The sequence below is a fragment of the Hippoglossus hippoglossus genome, chromosome 7, assembly GCF_009819705.1.
Source record: "Hippoglossus hippoglossus isolate fHipHip1 chromosome 7, fHipHip1.pri, whole genome shotgun sequence".
NCBI classification, from domain to species: Eukaryota; Metazoa; Chordata; class Actinopteri; order Pleuronectiformes; family Pleuronectidae; genus Hippoglossus; species Hippoglossus hippoglossus.
Genome location: NC_047157.1, coordinates 673,477 through 689,685, shown reverse-complemented (window position 1 = coordinate 689,685; position 16,209 = coordinate 673,477). Strand labels below are relative to the sequence as shown.

The window sequence follows — 16,209 nt, the reverse complement described above, 5'->3', positions numbered from 1 at the left end:
TATCCTCTTACCATTTGTGATACATTTCCTCAAGAACAATGTTGAAAACTGTCTGTTTACTGCTTCTCCAGTGTAAGTGTTTGCTGTATAATTGCTTGAAAACCTTTGTTTTGTTTACTTATCAATCAGACAAAAGGGGCAGTTTGAACACATCAGGGTGGGCTTAGGAAATGCTTTGGGTCCCCAAAGTCCTTATTGTCCAACATTTTATAGAATGAACAGTTAATGAAGCACTTGCAAAAACAACCTACACTCTCCCTCTCACTTGCTGGGGGCGTTAGCAGGTAATCACAAATGCTACATCCTTTGGTTACCAGTGGCATAGGGACGATCAGCTTGGATAGCTCTGCTTTTGTAGTAGACCACACAGGACATATATATGACTTGGACCTTGAATCATTAAAATGTTACATTATTGGATTGGTTCATTTGTCCTGTTGCTGTGTAGCTGATGACATGTTTGAAGATGGGACAGTGTTTTTACAGTTACACAAAGTCAAGCGTTCCAGACTGAATGTGGAGAGAACATAGCGCCAGGTTTCCTTTCAGTAAGCCATCATTCACTACATCATGTTGACTGCTTTTAGGTTGGCTCTGAGAACCACCAGATGCAGGTTACTTTAATTTTAACTTTGACAGGTTTTACTATAGGTGTTTGTATTATCACTTAATAGACTAGAAAACAGTGAAAATGGAGTTGTCATTTTTTTTTATTATCTGAATACAAAATAATACAAAATAAATAAATATTTAGATTTCCACTGTGTCTCTGTGTTTTAATGACATTATGTTGATAAGTTGGAAGGTGGTCAACCATTGACCTTAGTTTGGTAACAAACCAACAGGAACAGAAAAAATTCTGGAACAAGTAAATCCAGACATCGAGTGGTTGCAAAGGGTGACTTAACGTGATGCATGCTGGGAAGAATTTGTAATTTTTCCCAGCACTGCAGTGTCGCCAACAAAATATCCAGCTGGTCACAGTACAGTTTAATAAACGTCATGTAGACAACAAATAAAATGGTAGATGTCAAAAACTGATCTTTAACATAAATGTAAAGGAGAGACAAGATAAGGAAAATGAGGGACATTTTTTCTTAATACTCATTGAAAAGTTAATTGTACTTTTTGACAGTTTCATTACTTCTTTAGTGTCTATAAGTTGTAGTCTTTATTGTTCAAATTGACAAAGAAATCCTGTGAAATTTGGGATTTTGTTTGTCATTCTACATTTATGGATGTGAAATTTACCTTTATAGAATCATTAAGTTTATAAAGAAGTCAATGTTGTAATTCTCATCTTTAAAATGTGAAGTTCTCCTGCTGCATCACCATGGGAACCACCTCTGTGATGACATAATTGATTGGCTGAAGGCTTCAATAACACTAGCTCGCGTTCTTATTCTAAGAAATTCAAATCTGCTGTTTATTTCTCTCTAAAGAGGATGAGCTGTATTTGATCTGACAGTTTTGTATTTTCACATGTCCACTTACCTTTTAAAGTTGTAATGTTCAGCTGTAAAAACAGTCTAGTTCAGGAGGTTGTATTTCTATTCTTTACATTTTTGTCTTCCTTTTTTATTTAGAACAAACATACAGGAACTCGTTGAGAACGTAAACATAAAATAAAAGATAAAATGTTCATGTACAAAGAAGAGATGTTTTTAGCACATGTACGTATATATATGCACATATATTCCTAAATCATTTCGGGTACATTGGGTACGTTATTTTAAAGGAGCATGGACTTGAGATGCTCAAATCAAAACAGCAAAAAAACGAGAAATATAGATTCAGATTTCTTTTACCTGTTGACAGTTTGCTCAAGTCTTTGGTTCTTATAGAAACTTAATTTTGTGGAACACCCTCAACTTCAGGGGTGAAGCCTTAATCTGGAGGAGGTGTTCTCTTCATAGTGAGCAGCCAGTGGACATAACTCAAACAGTCATAACCTTGACACACACTTCCCTTTATGTCCCAGGTAATTGTAGGGTTTTTCTATGTGATATTTCAAAGTTTCTTGTAATTGAATATTCACAGCCAAAGAAGGTTTTTTGGGCGTAAATAGGCATGACGTTTAGACTTAATGATTGTAAGTAATATTATGTCTGATGTGCATATGTTAGGTAGTTATGTCTATTACCCTTGTTTGTATTTTGAAGCTAGACAACATGATTTAAGGAAGGATTGTATACATAAATAAAGAAATTATCCTCCTTACTATTATTTTGCCCTATAACTATATCAGATCCTTTCTACCACTATAAATATCTTTAAGGTGACATAAAATGCTAATTTTCAATCAGTGTGACTGCAGTTCATAGCTTATAACACCTGTTTCTCACAGCCTCTACCTTGTGACTAACATGGTGTTACTGCCTCAAAATGACTTGATCCAAATATTAAACCCAACATATGAAATGAGAGAAGTACGTTTAATTAAACAGGTGAAGATGTGCCAGATCTTTTCAATATGCCTAAGCATCCTTGCATGGTCAACTTTTAACCTCTGTCAGTATTGACACATATTCTATATGTCCATCCATTATCTATACTATTTATCCTTAAAGAACAATATTAAACATGGTTACTTGTGAATGTAGAATGAGAGCAGCTACTTCCTGCCCAATTCTTCCTGTGCCCTCATTCAGACCACACCCATCTTTGAACTCAATCTTCATTTTGGTCTTAATTACACATCTGTAAAGTTTTGTGTGTACATCTGGTGCAGTTGTACACATTGATAAACCATTTGTTCACAGACATATAAACACCTCAAAATTACTTCTGTGGTAGCTCCTGCTTTCATAGGTTTCTTTAGGGCCACATTTTGTCATAACAAACACACACACACTCCCACACACACAAAACACAGGGGAAAAATAATACCAGCGCACTAAAACACTGATAAAAAGTCTATAAAACTATACACAATAAACCATTCGTGTTGTGGTGGAGGTAGAAATGTCACCAGCAAAGACATTTTGTGTTTGTGCTTCTATGTGGGCTGTGACAGCTCCTGTGTCCCCAGTGGGCATGTCACAGCCTATCTGAATTAGACGAGAGGAAATCAAGAATAATAGTGAAATAAATTAGTATTTGTAATGGTTGCAAATTAGTTTTTTATAAAGGCCGGCCATCATACTTTACAAATCATATGTCTCTATGTCTTTGTGCATGTGTCTGTGTGTGTCTGGTTCTGTCTGTGTGTGTGTCTATCTGTCTGGTCGCTGCCTGTGTGTCTGGTTCTGTCTGTCTATCTGATCTGTGTGTTTGTGGTGTGTCTATGTCGTCTGTGTGCCTGTGTGTGGATGGCTGTGTGGGGTGTCGTATGTGTGTTTGTCCCTCTCTCTGTGTGTGTCTGTTGGTTCTGTCTGTGTGTCTGTCTGTCTTCTGTGCCCTGTCTGTGTGACTGTGTGTCAGTGTCTGTGTGTCTGGTTCTGTGTGCGTGTGTCTGTTGTGTGTGTGTGTCTGTCTGTCTGTGCTGCCTGCTGTGTCTGATCTGTCTGTCTTTAATCAACTCTCCTCCTGTCTTCACCATAACAACCTTCTTGACCCTCACCAGTCTGGTTTCAAGGCAGGCCACTCAACTGAGACTGCCCTCCTTGCTGTCTTCTGAGCAACTTCACACTGCTAGAGCAGCCTCTCTCTCCTCTGTCCTTATCCTTCCAGACCTTTCGGCTGCATTTGACACGGTGAACCACCAGATCCTTATTTCCCCCATTCAGGATCTGGGTGTCTTCACTCACATGGCTTTTCCTACCACAGCTACACTGATGACACCCAACTAATCCTCTCTTTTCCCCAATCTGAAACACAGGTAGCAGCACGAATCTCTGCCTGTCTGACTGACACCTCTCAGTGGATGTCCTCACACCACCTGAAAATGAGTGCTGCAAATGGCCTCAGGTCAAACGTTACACCCCAGCCTGTTCACTCCGCTCTGCATCTGCCAATCGGCTTGTTGCTCCCTCACTGCGAGCTAAACACTCAACAATATCAGGACTGTTTGCTGTCCTGGCTCCTAAATGGTGGAACGAGCTCCCCCATTGACATCAGGACAGCAGAAAGTCTACACACCTTCCGCCGCAGACTAAAAACACATCTCTTCCGACTATAACTTGGATAAAGCACTTGGTAGCACTTTAGTAGCACTTATATTGCACTTACATAGAGCACTTTTTAGTTTGGTTTTCTGAAGAAAATTGTACTTTCTTGATTCTTGTTGTCTGGGTTTGTACCCCCTGACACTTTGGATAAAAGCATCAGCTAAATGTAATGTAATGTAATTGTCTGTCTATGTGTGTGTGTGCGTGTGTGTGTCTGGTTCTGTCTGTATGTCTGTTTGTGTGTCTGGTTCTGTCTTTCTGTCTGTTCTGGACTGTTGGCTTGTATATCTTGAAAACTGTTCATCTAATGTGCTTCAACACTTGACATGTGTATAGTCAGGGTGTAGAATATGGATTATTAAACATTGAATAAACTTGCATACAGTGTTCCAGCAGCAACAGTTTATCTCTCCACATGACCAAGTGTTTGCTCATTGTGTGAACTGTTGGTCTGGACTTTACTGTGGAAAGTGGCTTGAGATAATGTATGTTGTAATATAGTGTCAGAAATAAAATTGAATTGTAAGAGGACTTCTGTGTTTTAATCCATGATCCATGAAAACAACAAAAAAAAAACAATGAAAAGACATGGTTATGGTCCAGGGACTGAGAAACTGCATGTTGTAACAAGCCGATTTAAGTCTACACTGCCCTCTAGTGATTGGAGTGGCCACTGCATGCAAATTCATCATTCAGAGGTAACAAGCAGTAGCGGGAACAGCCTTTCTCAGCCAATGGAGTTTGGTCTATCATGATCAACTATTGAACTTTGGTGGTTGTGCTTTGGAAAATGATACCCTTACAGAAGCCCAAACATATAATAGAGTATCACATTCAAACAGCTATTAAAGAAGCTAAAGATTGAAAAAAATAAACTGTCTTCTCTCCATGCTGTCATTAGACCTGTGTTCATTCAAATCTTATAAATGTTTATAATTTTTCATAGTTGTGAACCCTGCCCTGTCCTCCTGATAGTTGTGATGGAGAGCGTTCAGCAGTAGATGAGTGTTGCATGCGTAGAATTAACCCCAGAGTTTGTAAGATGGTTTGATGCCTGAGTGCTTAGCAGATTTCCATTTCACACTCCTCCATACATTTGGCTCTGTGGCTGATTCTCCCAGCAGATTATGATCTCACAGCAGAGTGGGAATAGAATCAGCCCTTCATCTGGAGCCAGGGATCACGTCAGGATTAAGTGCATGTGGGTGGTGGTCACAGTCAATGCTCAGGAGCAGTGGAGCTGGAAGCCATGCAGTTCTTCTGGCTTTTCCCTTTTCACCTGCAGGAAGTTAATTTGTGGATTTTTGTGCTTGAGGATGAAGAATGACTCGAGATAAAAGAGAAATTTGAGGTTAGTTTTCCATCCTTCAGTAAATTAAGCTGCTTTGTATGAAATTATATTAGTTTGGTTCCTTTTCTGGAAAATCGAACTTACATTTCACATTGTCATAATACAATTGTGTGTAATGTCAAGGTTCATTTATTCGTCACTATTTTCATTTTTCTGTTAGTGAGTCAGCTGCCCAACAACAACCACTGAACAACATGAAGGTGAAGTGGACCATGCTGGGCATGGTCGTCTTCTTTCTGCTCTCTGTGGTCATGACGTGCTGTTTCATTATGGCAGTACAGGATGCCAAAGCTGAAGGACAGGTAACGTTTATGTGGCCTCCATAGATGTACAACCTGAGCAGACCCACAAATAGACTTTTACAACATTTTGTTGAGTGTTTGTTGAGTGTTTAACCTATGTGGGCCTGTCTTAGCCTCTTTGGTGTAACTGTTCATTTGTAGCTGCTGCAGCAAGATTACACAGAACTGGAAATAGCTGCAATAGGATTAGCTCCCAGTTTAAAGCAGACCTTAAATCCTGCTGAGAGACAAAAGGCTTCCTGCTGAGTACTGGTTTCTGGATAGAATGACAACAGTTATTGCTCATGCTTTGTGTATGACACAGCTCACTGTTCAAGGTTTCCTGTGTGCAACTCACCTTTATATCCCTCTCCCTGCTGGGAACATACAAGCAGAATGACATATTTACAGCACTTACTGCACAGTCATTATTGTTTATGGTTACTGTGTTTATGCTGATTTATGCTGTAACAAAATGTTTTCCCTTTTATTCATTACCACTGCTCCTATAATCTTTGTTTTAATCCCCCTTATTCACAAGGAATGGTACAGTACAAGACTCCCTTCACTTTACAAATCCTATCTAATATAAGCCTGGTGTGGTCATTCACCCCACACAAACAGTGAAATCATTAAACTACCCAAAAGCTAGTTTACATTCTTTTTTTCAACTAGAAACTGTTTTGTTCAGGTTCACAGGACAGGAGTTAAAGCATGTGTCGTTCATCCCAGATATTGAACAAGAACTAGCTCTGATTTCCTAAAGTTTAAAAAACTTTAGCAGACATATTTGATAACTTTCTGCTATCAAGTCAGAGTGTTATCCACAGTCACATACAGGAATTGCCTTAAGGTGTTGCTCTGGTTTGTGCGGCTGGGGTCTGTATTTTACCATGACACATAGATACGTTGTGTCTGCATGTTTCCGATATGATGAAACTATCCTTTTCCCATTTTCCGCAGCAGTGATTGTAAAAAAAGTGACAGTAGAGGAGATGTGCCCTCGTTTTCCTGAGCCCGTGCCCCTCAAGCATCCCATCACATCACTGAGGGTGGCCTTAGAAAAGGTGAATCTCTTTTAATTATATTTTTTCATTCATGTTTTATCATTTGGATATTCTTGATGTGGTTACAGTTAGTTTTACTGAAGTTTCTCCAAACAGATAGACGTACTCCTGAGGTCAAGTGTTCACACCACCAAGTTACCAGCGATATCAGCCATCGTGGTTTTAAATGACTCTGTTCTGTGGAACGGACACTTTGGAAAGAAAAACATAACTGATCCTTCCTCATCTGCACCCAATGAGTACACAGTGTACAGGTGAGATTTATAGTCATTCACGCTATGTAGAACAAGTGTAGAAGAGACTAACAAAAATTATGAGAGAGGTATGACAAAGAGGAAGGGGTGATTTATCTAAATGCCAAACACTTCCATATTACAATGATCCAGTCAAAAGCTTCTCAGCCAACCCATAATATTAGCAGCTCCTTCAGAATAATAATCATTACCACCCATGATTCAACATGCAGTCTAATTCTTCTGTGGGATATTGTATTTGATTTGAGGTTTAGAGTTAGAATTAGAGGTTAAGATTAGTCCTACACTGTACTAAGTAAGCTTCATAAAGGAGCTGTTATTGAAGGGACTAAACCATTCACCAAATTAAGTGCTTAGATCTGTGCAGCAGTGGGAATGCTGTATTATTAAATCAGGATACATTTATTCATAAATGGGTATCTGTCCTAAGATTTTCTCAACAACTGTTCTTCTGATAAACCTATACATGGCCGGTGTGTTGTGATGGAATGTGTATTGTTGAGGACCCTAGAAAGTGCAACAATTGAGATTAATCAATGGTGAACATGTCAACCTTTAAGTTGAGGCACAAACCCTTTGATGACGACATTATTAAAAGTCATGCTTACAATTATAAATGCGATAGAGCCACTCGCGTCATACAGGTTGTAACAGTTCAATCAAATGGAATTAACTTTAATCACTGTAATTTCAGAATTGCAAGCCTCTCTAAAATCTTCCCCACACTGATGCTGTACAAGCTGTGGGAGGATGGCCTGGTAGACTCTCTGGATGACCCTTTGGAGAAGTACGCAAATAATTTCACCATCAAGAACCCACTCGGGAAAAGTGAGGGACCAGCATCCTCGTCAGTCAGGACCCTCAGGAGCCGCTCTCCAGCACTCAGTCTGCGCAGGATGGCCAGCCAGGTCTCTGGTAATTGCACTCATCTGTTTTAAGGACATGGGGCTATTTGTTTTTATTAATCCAGAAATTGCTGTCTTTCTTTCTTTCTGTCTGTCTGTCTCTCTGTCTTTGATTTTTTTCAACAACCACTCATATAATTGCCTTAAAATATGGTATGGTGTATTTCTGAGGATAGGATGTAGAGTTAATTTAAATTTTATTTAATTAGATTAGATTTGTATATTGCCAGATCAGGACATTCATTATCTGAAGGCACTTTATATGGTGAGGTTGAAACTTTACAGTCATTGAGGAATGTGAGATTAATGAGTAGGGGGTTGTAGATTAATTTATACCAACAAATTATTCTTGCTGCAGCCAGGGTTCAGTTATAAAGAAGAAATCAATGTGCAGTTTCCACTGTGAGAAGACTCCAGTCCTTACTCTACTCTAACATTCCCCATTTATTTTAAACTGCACTTGCTGGTATCATGCTGTCAGGCATGTGGTATCAGTCCAGTTCACCACACCCTCACCCTCCATACTGACCTCCACACCTTAATTTTGTGACACACAATTTCCTGCATTTGCACTAAACTTGGCATTAGAGATAAGTTTGAGGTGCAGAAACATCCAATATAGATGCAGATAATTCCGTTTAATAATTCTGGGCTGTGGACAGTTAGTTTGTGCATGTCCACAGAAATTAACAATTGAGCACATGGAAAGTCATGATGTGAACTATGGTCAGTAGCAGCAGCTCCTGTACGAATGACAATGACACTGGAACAAACAGAAAGTAATTGGATATGGCAACACCAGTTTGTGTACCACAATCATATCATCAATATATCAATCTCATTGAGTGTCAACACTTATGTGAACGTACAGGGCGGCTGTCGTTCAGGGGTTAGAGTAGCTCGTCCACTCCAGAAGGTCAGTGATTCGATCCTAGATACTGTAAAAAGAGCAGCATATAGTAATGCTGTAAGTATGTGTGTGTGAATGTGGCCTATACTGTAAAGCGCTTGTAATGGTCAATAAGACTAGTGGTATACTTATCATGTTTTGTGTAAAATACATGGTCTGAGTTGATTTATGAATTGTCACTTTAGAGTTTGATAGGGGAGATTTTTCCTGCAATATGACCCTCAGAGGATTAATCCTGAGAGTAAAAACAAAACAAGAAAGTATGTGAACAATACTCACATCACTGCAGTTTGTAAAACACAAGTACCTACAGTTAGGTTAAGGGCTGAGGTTGGTCTCTGTTATTGTGTCCACCATGTGTAGAATCCCTGGCAGGGACTACAAGAGGAACTGAAACTGGCTCATTGGTCTAAATGTTGGTCTACAGCCTCAAACTGTTGAGGACACATCTGTACCACCCACTACAGCACCTACTTGGTCACACATGAACAGAGAGAGGAGCTATATTAACACTGACCTGTGTCCAGAGATAGAGCTAATCAGCTCTGTGCTCTAAGAATTAAAAGGAGGGATTAACAGAGGGTGGGGATTTCCTATCACTGACTCAAACAATGACACAAGCTGCTGGATACTGGAGGAATTGAAGGAAATTAGGTCTCATGCTAACACACACTTATGTGCAACCAAAGCATGATTGCATTAGATCAGGATCACTAAACTGACCAGTGTGGAAAGTCTTCATGTAGATTTTCACAAACCATATTTTGTAGAATAATACTGAGACTGCAGATTTAAGTTACTGACGTACACTATGCTGGTGGTCTATTCACTCCATTAAAAAGAGCCACAAAATTAAAATAGTGACTGACACTGACTGACACCACCAAGCAAGCTGAGCTTTCAAGTGCAGCTCCTCTGGGAGGAATCATAGATCAACCTGGCTGTAAGCATGAGCCCCTTGTGACTCTGTTCTTTAAGAGCAACTCTTTCTGCAAACAACAGGGTTGACATGCCCCGTTTTAATACATACAGCTCACAGATATACGTATCAATTTTGCCCATTAAGGTTGTCTAATATTTTTACAGGGTTACCCAGAAGATTAAGGTCCCACTAATCTCCTCTGGAGTGGAGACACACAGTCAGCTCTGATTTTGTTGCAGGATGATGTCCTTGTGGCAGACCCAGGCACCAGGTAAGACTTGGCTTCCTTTCTTTGTTGCTCTATTTTTGACTCTGATGCCTTGATGTGAATTTCAAGAGAGAGCTGCTATTTGGTATTTTGCATCGAGGCAACTTGCAAACATTTGTGACATTACTTTCTCTCTTCCCCTAAGATGCCACTACAGCAATGTTGCTTTTTCCTTATTGGCCAATATCTTGGCCCAGAAGGTGACTGGCACAGACTTTGAGAGCTGGGTATCAGAGAACATTCTGGAAAAGCTCAGAATGGAGCAAACTGGATTCAGCTTAACTCCAGACATTCAGAGGCAGATGGCTTTGGGTGTGTACAGCAATGGCCAGCTGGCTCCACTCTACAACCTTGGCTGGTACCGACCTGCAGGTCAGATGTATTCCACTACTGCTGACATGGCCAAGCTCATGATGGCTCTTCTAGGTGTACATGTTGGGACCCTGCTCCGCCAGGACACCCTGAACACCATGCTGACCCCGGTCTTACGATGCCATAATGGCTACTTCGCCAACTCCACCGGTACACCATGGGAGATCAATGAGCAGTTTGGCTATGATGTGGTGAGGAAGGACGGCGACCTGGATGGTTATGCGGCCACCCTCTCCCTAGTACCAAGGCTAAAGTTAGGACTGGTAGTCCTGATGGCTGGGGTTCGGCCTGCAGACCAGGACATTGTGAGCCAGGCCTACAGCTATCTCATCCCTGTGGTGGTGAACGCTTTCAGAGACACTCAACAAATGCTCAAACCACCACCTGACCCAGCTCCTTATATTGGTTTTTTTACTTTTAGGAATATGACTTTCTATGAAATCAAAGTGGATTCAGATGGAGTGTTAGTGATGCAGCAGTTTGGACCACAGGTTGACACAACTGTGCCGTCCAAGTACCGAACTATTCGCTTGGATTACCTGCAGGACAGGGTGTTCAGGGTAGTGTTTGAGAGCCCATACCCTTGCAAACTAAAGTTTAACAGTGCCTCAGTGTCCCTTGAGGCACAGGACAGGCAGATCTTTAACTTTTATGTCTTCAACAAAAAAGGTGTGTCACCAGGATTCGATTCCCCAGGCCTCAACACTTACAAAGTGACAAGGATAGCTGGCAGACCATACTTAACTTCATGATCTCATCCAGTTTAACAAGTTACTGTCATTGTAAGTGGGGTGCTGTCGAGGAAACATACAATGAGTAACGTGATATTGCATAAATATGAAAGTTTGGAATGTTTCCAGTGGTCAGTGTCACCTTTTTCTTAAATCAATGTGATTAATCTGAAATTTTATTTTTATTTATAATTTATTTAACTCTCATACTAGCAATTTAATAATTTTGTCTTATCCAGATCTTTGAGAGGTATTCTCCTGCAAAGTAACTAGTACAGGCAATGCAGAACTGACACATTGCTGTATAAATGTTTGCTAAGACATGTTTGGTTAATGGGCAGTAAATCTTTCCTTAAAAGTGCCTACAGTGTGATCGAATAAGATATGTCAAATGATGGTAATTAATATCTTAAGCTTGTGAAATTTATAATGAAATAATTGAAATAATTTTACAGCCTGCAGTTTGTATATCACTTTTGTCTGCAGGTAAAAATAATGCTTTCTTTTATTGGAATGTGTGAATTTGTAAAATAAAAATCTCACTAAGTAAAGTTTGTGAATGTGTAATAAAGTTTGGTTGCTGTAGAAATATTATGTACATGTGTGAAAAAGGTTTTTGCACACAGAAACTAAATCCACATTCAAAAAGATTTTAGAAATATTTTGTGTAATCAAAATTAGTGCAGGTATTTTTTCTGAGAGATCTGAGTCTGAGAGAAAAACACACAAACAATCTATTTGTGAAACTTTGATCCTGCATTTATACTCAAGCTGACTAGCCAAGATGTAAAACATTATACTCAAGACAGAAGAAGACCCACCCATCCCTAGCCTGTAATTGTCTGATCCTCTGCTAATACAGCAGAGCCTCTCAGCCCTGGCAGCAGCTGATGGAGGTAGGTTCATGTGAAACGCAGAAGCAAATTCAAACTAAAGTAAAGGTAATCAGTTATCTGATGTTGAGATCACACTAATATAGTTAACTTTATATTACTATCATAAATGTTAATTAGATTCGGTCCAAACTGTTAATTAGAGGTAATGTGATACTGTTCATTGCATGTAACCTTTTGGACAATTTTCTTTTATTAAATCATTGACAAAACTGAAGAGATGCATTATCTAATGATGTAGCTCCTCTGGATGGCTTCCTCCTTGCTTCCAGCAAAGGTATCAGCAGTCTTACCTGTACTCCAGACTTCTCCTTTGATTCACATTTAAAACAAATTTCAAGGAACGCCTTTCACCTACATAACATTTCAAAATTCAGCCATATCCTGTCTCAAAAAGATGCTGAAAATGACAATTGTTGTAATTCCTAATTATCAGACTCCACCATTAAGTCTTTAAAGACTCTGCAAGCTTGTCCAAAATGCTGTATAGAATTTATAGTTCTCGTCCCTAAAGTCTCTAAAAGTAGAGTAGGAGCCATAGCCTTCAGCTATCAAGCTCCTCTCCTGTGGAATCAACTCCCACTTTCAGTTCAGGAGGCAGACACCATCTGTACGTTTAAGAGTAGGATTAAAACCTTCCTTTACGATAAAGCTTATAGTTAGAGCTGGTCCAGGCTTGTCTTAGACCTGTTCTTAGTTAAGCTGCTATAGGTCTAGAATGTCAGGGGACACATGACACACAGAGCTTCTCTTTCCTCCTTTTCCTCTTCATCACATTCATTTCTCATCAACACATGTTACTGACTTGACTTCTTCCCAAGAGTCCTTGTGCTTTATCACTGACCTTTGGGGTGATCCAGACAGGGTGACTGCTGACTGCCACCCTGCCCTCCCTTCTGCTCCTTCTGGGTTGACAGTCTAGTAAAAGCTGTACAACATGCAACTCCCATCTATCTTCCTAGTGGCGCTTTGCAGTGTTTTGATATTTCTGTAATTATATCACATATATATGTTGACTGAAATGTGCAGATCCCACATAGAAATATTGAATATCTAGATTTGGACTGATGCACCAACAACAGCTCCCAATACAATTCACTTAGAATGATATATTAAATGTTATTGGACATGGACAGTATTAATATGGAGCTTTTGCTGTCTAATAGACTCAGAACGCTCTACACTACAAATCACATTCACACACACACATTCATACAGTGCCTCTGTAACCAGCCCTTTTTCTCTCACCTTCATACACTGTTGGCACAGCCGTCATGGACACTTTGGGTTTTAGTATCTTGCCAAAGGACACTTCAGAATGCAGAATGCTGTATTTATATAGCGCTTTCTAGTCTTGATGACCCCTCAAAGCGCTTTACAATACCACTACAGACTTTTTAATTATTACTATACCTTTAACGGTGTGCGGACAAAAACATGGACATACATTGGCCATTGTATTTACACTGTGTCTGCTTTAAGTTCAGTGTTTCCTGTTTTATTTTGTAGTTCTTATCTTCCAGATGTGTCTCTGATCATTTGACCTCCTGCCTTTTATGTTTCCCTTCCATTTTTGATTGTTTACCCCACCCTGATTTGGTTCACCTGATTGTCCTGTGTCACCTGTTTGTAGTTTGTCGTTAGTTCAGTTGGTATTGAAGCCTATTCCTCAGTTCTGCTTTGTCTCTGCCTGCTTTGTTTTTCAGTTTCAGAAAGAGGGTTTAGTGAAAACTCAGAGTAAGTTGACTCAGAGTTGAAGGAAACTCTGGGATTTCGGTTTCACAAAGCCACTTCAGTTTATCTCTGAGTCCCTTACTATGGCAACATACTCCATGAAGCTAACCTGCTCGCTGGCAGGTTTTCTTCAACTAACCCTGAGTTTCTCATTCTCTTTAACTGAAGCCTGCAGACTGAAGGAAGTGTCAGACATGACCGAAAAAAGTAATAGTCAATTACGAAGAATTGTACAGCTACAAGAACATCAGCGTGAGATGTTGGAGTGAGGAGTCCAAACACATTTTTAAAAAAAACACACAACTTAAAAAAACACAGTTACAGCTGCTAAATGCAGGAAGGAGACTGTTTGTTACTGAGCCCCCAGTGATATTTGGGAAAAAATGTATTATGTGACTGTAATAGGTTAGCATTTAGTTTTTATTTTAACAGATACCCCCCCTATTTTTTGAAAGACAACTGAACTATTCTAACAGTTTCACATGACAATTATACTCCACGTCAGTAGGTGGTGCTGTTGGTACAGCGGTGGATCCTGAAGGGAGACCGTAAGCACAGGCTCAGCGCATGCGCAGCTCATAATAAATGAGTTCAGTCTGAGCAAGACGCTAAACTTAGTCTCCTCCCTTCTTAAATCCACAGGTAATACAAAACTCAGTTTTATAACTTAATTTAGTTTCAGAGTCAAGTGTGGATGTTATGTTGGTTGTTAGATGAGTGATGATGATAGTGAGAAGTGTGGTTAAAGTACAAAAATATATAGTTTGGTTACTCATCGTACTGACGTGCTTCGTCATGGCGGGTGCACGTGCTTTTTCTTTTAACTTAAGTTTCAACCACTGGTGTAATAAGTCCGTGTAACAGAGATCAAATCTTCAAAAATAAAATAAATCTTCAAAAATAAAATAAATAGCAACAATCCTACATGGCCTCAAAATATAAATTCTGAATTCAAATGCAGGAGGTGATTTGATTAAGAGAGCTCCTTGTCCTCCTCCTTGTTCTCCTCCTTGTCATCCTGCGTATTAACCGTTCCTCGTGGTTCATAGATATCCTCAGGAGTTTGACCAAACACGGCCACGGTCCGCTTGAGGAGGTAGACTCCGGCGTGTAAACCCCCGACATTGACCCAAACAGTGTGCAGCTTCCTCCACAGTCCTCCCATCCTGGAAACAGCCTTGGAAAAGCATTTCTTGTCCTGCGTCAACAGGACAGCCTTGCCTGTGCCAGGTCGGCACACACGGGCCATTTCTCTCAACAGGACGGGTAAAGGTCCCAGTTCTTCTTTCTAGAGCCCATTCTCTTCCCAAACGGCATGTTCTATGTATCTATTGGTTACGCAGCGCTCCCTAGCCTGTGTAACCCTTGCTGCTGGTCCAGATTTCCCCTAGGTCTGGCGCCCTTTAATTTGCCCTTTGTCCTCCACACTGACGCATCAAATGAAGGTCTGGGAGCTGTGCTCTATCAACAACAGGGAAAGAAACTCTGTGTCATTGCTTACGGGTCCAGGACCCTCACGCCGGCTGAAAAGAACTATCACTTTCACTCAGGCAAGCTCGAGTTCCTGGCGCTGAAGTGGTCAATATGTGATGAATTTAGAGATTATCTTTATTATGCCCCCACCTTCACCGTATATACGGATAATAACCCCCTTACTTACATCCTGAGCACCGCCAAGTTGAACGCTGTAGGACACCGCTGGGTGGGTGAGTTAGCCGACTTCCATTTCACCATTAGATATCGGCCAGGCAAGTCAAACGCAGACGCTGACACCCTGTCAAGATATCCAGTGCCACTTCACGACCACCTTAAAGAGTACACAGAGACAATGCCCCCAGATGTAATCTCTGCCATCTGGCAGGGGGACAAAGCTGCCGAAGACAGTGATGTACCCTGGGTGGCCGCACTGCAGATGAATCCGGTTGAGGATGAACCACCTCATGAAGGCATTCCAGTTATCACTTCTGAAAGCATCAAAGCTGCTCAGAAGGAAGATGCTCCCATCTGTGAGGTGATAAACCTGAAAAAAAGAGGATGGAATCCTAACGACAAAGACAAGCGACAAATGGGTAGAGAGACACGCAGGCTAGTCCACGAGTGGAACAGACTTACACTTGACAAGGGAATATTGTACAGGCAGATAGGGCAAAGGAAACAGTTGGTTCTCCCCAGTAAGCTTAAATCTACTGTACTAAAACATCTTCATGATGATATGGGACATGTTGGCGCAGATAAAGTCATCCACTTGGTGAGGGAGAGGTTTTATTGGCCCTTTATGCAGCGTGAAATCGAAGATTACGTCATTCGCCAGTGCCAGTGTATTAAACAGAAGCAGCCAGGCATTCCAGAGAGGGCACCTATGGGTTCAATAACAACCAGTGCCCCCTTTGAGCTCATCTCTGTTGACTATCT

General features: G+C 40.5%; 1 pseudogene; it reads left to right on the top strand.

Moving 5' to 3' along the window:
- Positions 1 to 4,988: 4,988 nt before the first annotated feature.
- LOC117765179 lies at positions 4,989 to 11,783 on the top strand (annotated as a pseudogene).
- Positions 11,784 to 16,209: the final 4,426 nt, after the last annotated feature.